Below are 7,762 nucleotides of genomic sequence, written 5' to 3' on the forward strand. Positions count from 1 at the left end.
TCTTGCAGCCTGTCTCCCTTTCTCTGCTTCCTGACCCAGTCATGAACTAAACTTCTCTCCACTGGGCCCTTCCCCATGACATTCTACCTCACTTGTGCCCAGTAGGTCATCTATGGACTGAGGCCTCTGGAACTGTAAGCCCAAATAAGGTTTTCATTCTTTAAGTTGCTCTTGTTGGGTGTTTTGGTTACAGTGATGTAAAAGCTGAGTAAAACAAGGGTCATGAGCAAACACCTTGATACTTTTTTGAAAGTCCATTTCTGTACCATGGCTGCAGAAAGGATTATGGGTGTCTTGGCATTAGAACTATCCTTTTCACTATTTTCTTAATCAGATGACTAAGCTATGTGTTAAGAAAGAGAGGAAATATAAAGTTATAATTAGGCATGCAGTTATGAACTAAGGACTCCAAACTCAGATAAGCCTCTGTTAGAATGTTACATATACAATTTCCTTATTAAGAAACATAAGATAAATAATTTAACCTCATGGAGTCTCACTTTTAGTATCTATAAAATTAGGGTGATACAAGTAATTGTCTTTTAGATTACTTAATGACCAATTAAAGTTCTTTAATATGTATGGAAAATATTATTATCTTGCAAAAGAAATTAAAATGATAAGAAATGTTCAAGTGTACACAAATGATGTTGGAATAACTTCCAGTGCACCCTCTAGTTCAGCAATCCAATTTTATTCTTTTCCTTCCCTAGAAACCCTTTTCCAATAAAAGCAAGGCCATAAGGCTTATAAATTAATAAAGGGGAGGGCAGCTTCACTGAAGATCAGAGACAAGAGGAGAGTACTGCCTGGAGAAATATTAACCACCTTGAAAGGGAAATTGAAAGTTTCCCTCTATTCATTACAAATTCTCATGGAAAGATAAATAGTGTAGTTAAAAAAATAGATACTAATTAACTGTCTCTCTCTTTTAGTGAAAGACTGGAATTCCTGAAAGTGTGTTACAAATAAATGGATCACAGACTAGATTTAATTTTTTAAAAAAATTTCTTCAGTGTAATTCCTGGAAAGTGTGTGTCTATCAAAGTCAGATGATCAGCATGGTGCCATGTCCAAAAGCACACAGGAAAGTATTAGAAATGGCTAAGGGAGGTGTTTGCGTCTGATGAACTCTGACTTCCTCAGAGCCTGCATGGAAGGAAGAGCTGCAGAAATTCCTGAGGTCTCCCAGGATGGACATGGTTTATTACTGAAGTGCTGTAAACTTGTCAGAAAGACAACTACCATGATGGACACATGTCTGAAGCAGAGGGCTTCAGAGTAGATTTACCAAACCTGGGGTTGCAAGAGAATGACTGATAAAACTTTCAGCATCTGAAGTAGCTAGCAGTCAGAGCAAAAGTGGGATGCCTAGTCAGAGTAAAATGGTGAAGATTCCTATAAAAACCATCATGACTTTTGTCTTATTAAAGAAAACAGACCATTAGCTTAATGACTCATAGATACTTCAGCAGAATGACATTGAGTGTAGACCCCACACCATAGAGATATGTGGGATGAGCCTCCTCAGCCAGAGGACATTGGCACCAGAGGCCACCCAGCTTCCCAGTGCCACAAGGTTGTGCTTATTTCTCCTTAAACCCAGACACCATTTTGGAAATGAGGATAGATGGAGCAGCTCCTCAAGTGAGGAAAAATGCAGCTGATAAGAAGCTTGATTTTTGACATGACTGAATTTTTCCCTGAAAGAAAATGTTTTAAACTATGTGATAGAACCATGTTTAATTCAAATTTGTAAATATATTTTTTAAGTAGAGGACTGGACTTCTATAGTAAAAGGAAAAGAATGGTGGAAATTCAAGAAATTTACTTTTTTTTTCTTTTCCTAAAGAGTTGTCCCTTAGTCAAGGAACTTAGAGCACTACAGTGGCACAGAGGCACCTGGAGGGCTGGCCAGACTCTCCAATGGCACTGCCCCTGGCTATGAGCACCAGGGAGGTGGACCTCTTGGCCCTTGCTGCTTGGTGCTTGCTGAAGGTGTTGCATGGCACTAATAAAGACAATGGAGAAGAAAGCCAGCATCCAAAGATCAGGACTGTGCCTCCTCTAGGAGAGAAGCAGGGTTCTTAAATTGGCAAGACTTCTGTGGTAAGGAGATATCACAGGCATATACCAGACATCAGTTAATAGTCTAATCCCCATTATTTCTTGATTTCTTGAGGAAAGTAGACATGCAGCATCAAAAAGATAGTCTACGTATTTTTTGATTTTTATTTAATTCCCTCCATCCTTGAGTTGGTTAATCCATTACACACATAGTTTTTAAATTTTATTCCCAATGCAATCCTAAATATTAACATGTTCAATTAAGCAAACTTAGAATATGACAGAAAGGAGAGTAAAAGATGAAAACCATTTAGTATGACCCAATACCCTCATTCTTTGAATGCTATTTTATATAGCTGACATCATAATTTTAATAATTGTTCCATACTTTTAAAGTCCCATTTCACTTAATATGTTCTGAAAATGAAATGTTATCTTTTTCATTTCATTTTCTTTTGGGCTTTGTCTTTGAGAGGAGTTTTTAGGTACTATTGAGAGACAGGATTTTTTGTACCATTTCTGTGCTTGAATTTCCCCTAAAATTTCATGGTCATCTAATCATGAAACTGAGAACATAACAATTTTTTTCTTTTCTTTTCTTTATTAGAGCATTATATTTATATGTAGTAGTTGGGTTTATTTTGACAAAATCATAAATGTATGGAATTTGATTTAATCCATTTCAGTTTCCCATTTCCTTACTTTCCCTCTATTCCTTCTTCCCTCTATTCTGATTCCTCTATTGATCTTTCTTTCTCTCATTTAGTTGTTTATTTGGTTGGTGCATACATAAGGATGGCATTTCCTGCAGCATATTTATTCATGCACGTAATATAATCTTGTTAAATTCATTCCACATTTCCTCCCCTTTCCCATCCCTCCTCCCTCCCTCTTGATTTCCTTCTTCTATTTTACTGATCTTATATCTTTATATCTGACCCCTGCTTTCCCCCCTTATTGTGTTCTAGCTTCCAGCTATTATGAATTGATGTGGTATTATCACTACAGTATGATGATTTCAGTTCTTTTGGATAAATACCAAGGAATTGAGATAGCTGGTTCACATGGTGGTTCCATTCCTAGTGTTTTGAAGACTCTTCCTTACTGAAAACATAACAATTTAAGAATAGAAGCTCCACGTTTATCTGGGACATTGATACTGGACTGCCACGCAAAGATAATATTAAGAGAAAAATCTTTTCTAAGAGAAAATGAAGAGGGATCTAAAATAGGTTGGAGAGTCGCATGACCAAATATAGGTTTGACATTGCAGAGAGGAAGAGAAGGTTAGGGAAGGTATCTTTGATTGATGAATCACAACACCTTATTTTTAATTCCTAATTGAAGATGTAGCAATAACCTTTGACTGCTACAGAGAAGAGTCTTATCCATCAGAGGTACCCTGCCTCCTTGGTCTACTACCCACACCCCCCCTCTTTGGCTGGTAGCAATTCCATGAGTAGTGTGGCTTCTCAAACCAGGCAATGGAATTTAAAGTTAGCAGTTGGAACTCTTGGTTATATATGGTCCCTGTAGATTACCAAGGACATTGTTATGGTCACCAATTGGTTCTTTACAGCTGGAAAAGGACATTTTAAAGTTTCTCACAGAATTCTGGTTATAGAAGTGGTACAAATGTCCCTAACTTCAGGAAAATCATCAAAATGATCTTTAGTGTTGGTTGAAGTATCTATTTAAAATATAATATTTGGCATACTGAAAGAATTTATTTAGGACTAGCACAAAAGTGATTCTGGAGCCCAGTTTAACCCTGTCCATCTTCGTCTTTACGTTTCAAAACTTGTATATTTTAAAACCCTGTCAATCACCTTTGCTTGACTTCTACAATTTCATCTCAGAATTGACCATTCAGTCCTTTGGGGCAGCTCTTCTATCCTGCTGGCTGGGTTGCTGCTTATGTTTTAGTATGATAGCTCCTACCTGCAAGAACTTCTTTGGGTCTACAAAATCTTTTCAGTTTTCTGCTGTGGTTGAAGTCTATTGTTGAGATATTCAGGACAACAAAGCAAAGCTTTTGGGGTTCTGCTGCTGGCAGGCAGTACACATTTGCACTCTTTTGTGTTTGTAGCGATGATTTGCTGTTCTTTCAGAGGAGTTTTCTAGCGAAAATATTTTTTTAAAGGTAGAAAAAGAGCATTGAAATTTCTCACAGATTTGTGTTTATAAGAATAGTACTATCAACTTATTTTTGGACCAAAACTCCTTCTTTTTACAAAAATCATTAAAACGGGTATTTTATTTATAAAAGATGAAAGAAGTAAAACCTCATTGTTTTTAGAAAGAATTCTAAATAATAATCTGACAGTAGGTGGTTGAAACTGAAAATACTGATGGAATTGCTTTAGTAAGTTAAATATGATATATATTTAGCAGGGCTGTGACCTTGAATATTTTGAAAATATGTGTTTTAATGCAATTATTTTCTCAATGAAATGTTTCAAGTAGAATATTTTTCTGAAGGTTATAATTAAAGGACTGGTTGTAAAAAGACTCTGAACTAGCCTCCTGGAGTCTTGTTCATAATGCCCTTTCTGAATGATGAATCTCTCAGAATTGTTCTATTCCATTGTAATTTTCTTCTCTCACTTTTATACTTATAGGGGAAGAACGGTCTATTTCTATTGTCAGTTCTTCTATACTAGGGAATTTAAGAGGTTTTCAGAATTCAGAAATGAATTTTCCTCTAGCTCTGAGTCCAAAGTGTCTTGGGCACAATGAATACCAGAATGGAGATTTCTTAGCATCCCCACTAGTGACAATTGAGTAGACTCCATCAGTTAGAAGTTCTAAAATTAGATTTTCTAGATGGTAGCATATACGTTTCATATTTTTTTATTCCCTTACCTTCTACTTTTAGTTAAATTCCTTATATTGAGGATCATTTTCCCAGGAAATAAATTACACATGTTTTCTGTATGAAATATGTTCCTATTTTTTTTTTCATTTTGATATTTCTCCTAGTTATAAGAGTTTGAATCTCTGGCTTTGCCAATAATGATTGTAATGGATGTGTGTGAAGATGTGTATACATGTAAGTGTATGCACTTAATTTCTTCTGATTTGAATTTGCTGTGTGTGGTGTTTCAGTACAAAACCTCTTTGCCTTACCACCCTCCCTCCCCTTTCATCTTAGTATTTAAATATATTACAACTGGAATAAATAATATTTTCAAATAAGGCTCTTAGTTGACGTAATGTGAACAACATGAATGAATACAATGAAACCTCTGTCAAAAACTCAGTTCTGAAGGGCTATGCTGACATACATCTTTCAGCATTGCCTCTTAAAGAACTGTTTCACAGACACGGTGAACTGAACTGAGATAGATTGGGTTGGTTTCCGAAACATGTAAACATAGGTAAGAAGAGCAGGGCCAAAGACAAGTGTTGGCAGCATGGGTCTGGAAAGATTGTTGATGAGTATAGTGCAGTCATTCCCAAACAGGTGACTGTTACTCCCCAGGGGACTTTTGGCAATCTCTGCACATCTTTAATTGTCATCACTGGTCTGAGGGAGTATTACTACTGGCATCTAGTGTGTAGAGGTGGAAGATGCTGCTAAATACCCTCAGATGCAGGGATAACCATAGGACAATGTAGCATCCAGGACAGAACGTGCACTGATGGAGAAACCCCGTTGTGCAGTGTGCCATACTGTAGAAGACAGGAGAAAGGGAAAAAAGGAGAGCAAAGGCATGGGGGAAGGAGACCTCATGTGCTTCTCTGTAGGCACACAGAGAGGATTGAGCCTGGCTGCCTGGTAGGAATGCCCTGCCTTCTGTTATTTGCTCATATGTTATGCCATGCTGATTCTCAAAAAGTTAATACAGTAGTAACTGTAAGAGGGTAGAAATGATAACAGGGTGAAAGCCAAATGCTAAAGGATTAGATGAATAGCTCTCAAGGTGTTATCAAGCATAAATTTCATTATATTCCTGTAATGATTACTGTAATAGGTATTGTTTAGTTTATGTCTTATCCATAATGATTTTTCTAAAAAAATTGAAATTTCTATATGAATTAAGTGATAACTAAGTGGCTTAATATTTAGAGTCTGAGTTCACTTTATACTTTCTGAAAGTAAATTAGTAAAATCATCATTTTCTAATGGAAAGAGACTCTTATCTATGAGAGAATGGTTTCACTCATTGCCACTGATGAATCACAGTAGATTATTTTTCATTCTTAATTGAAGATGTGGCAATCATTAATTCAAAATTTGCCTGAGTCTACTTATAGAGATTAGTGAAAAATACAGCGAAAGAAAAAACTGGTAAGTTTACTTAAATGAAAGCCTTGTCAGTGAACAGCCCAGCCAATCTGGATACTTGAAAAGAAGTATGAATGACTTCCAGAGGCCTGCACATTTTATTGAGTTGCTTGATTGTTTTGACATTTTAATGACCTCTTCCAAGGCATCTCTTATATTTGGTTTCTAATCTATTCCAGTGTTAAAATTAATAATTATGTCAGCATAGAAGGTGCTGTCACTTACATTTATTTTTATCTTCTGAAGTAGGAGAGATAATCCCTGTTTCAATTTACTTTTCAATAGTGGAATCTCCGTATAATCTTAATCATGAAGTCAGAGATTAAATGCATTGACAGGATGAGTAAGGTTGCCTTTAGCAAGATCATTTCAAGAATTTGCAATCATGTTTATATAAGTGTTCTTTTAAGTCTGATACAGCAGAAAATTTCAAGTTAGTGCAATTAAAGGGAAAATAATTACTTAATTTTTAAAAATTGGTTTCAACTAATATATAGTTACATGTGGTGTTTGCCAGTCATTGTTTATTTGATGCAAGTATTATTATGATAATACTTATTTAGTGCTATGTCCTACATGTGTGATGCATTTTGACATATGTCATTTATCATTTATAATAAGTAATGTACAATGATGATCCTTTTGTAGTTGAGAGAAGTGAGGCATAAATGTTTAATATTAATAATCTTATAATACAAATGAGCTAGGAAGTTTGCTTATATACAGCATAGATGAATGAGATACTGTTACTTTTCCAGATAATAAGAGTTTGAGATATGTCATATGCCAGTTTCTTCATTATCCTTTGTACCATCAGAATTTTGGCTCACAATATAGCAGTTCTAGTTTGCTACTTACAGACTGCTTTATTCTGACCTAATATGCTAAAGTTCTAAACTTATTTCGTAATCATTGATGTTGTCTACTTCCTAGATTTATTGTGAAGGAAGGATGAGATAATGGTTGTAAATATGCTTAGTAATCTCAAGACTGAAATTGTTATTGCCAGCCCCAATAAGCATAATGAAACTCTAGTCTTCTCCTTAACTATTGAAAGTCAAACTGATGAGATAATTAACTTAATCTTATTTTACTAGCAAAGTTTGATCACTTTGATCACTGGGGAGTGGAAAAATAAAACCCTCTAAGATACACACATCAAATAAATAGTTACCTTAGCTGTTCCTTTCCCCCCCTCCCTTCCTTCTTATTCTGAATGATCAGATCTCCTATATCATCATTAGTTATGAATGGAGATTCAACTCTAATGGTTAGGAGTTTAAAATAACAGCCATTTGTTGTTTCTCATGAATTTCGTGGATTGGGTGGGCGGCTCATCTGGCTGAGAACTCATTGGTTGACTAGGGGCAGGCTGGTCCAGGATGGCTTCAGGAAAAGCTCCTG

Source organism: Marmota marmota, unplaced genomic scaffold (assembly GCF_001458135.2).
Source record: "Marmota marmota marmota unplaced genomic scaffold, marMar, whole genome shotgun sequence".
Lineage (NCBI taxonomy): Eukaryota > Metazoa > Chordata > Mammalia > Rodentia > Sciuridae > Marmota > Marmota marmota.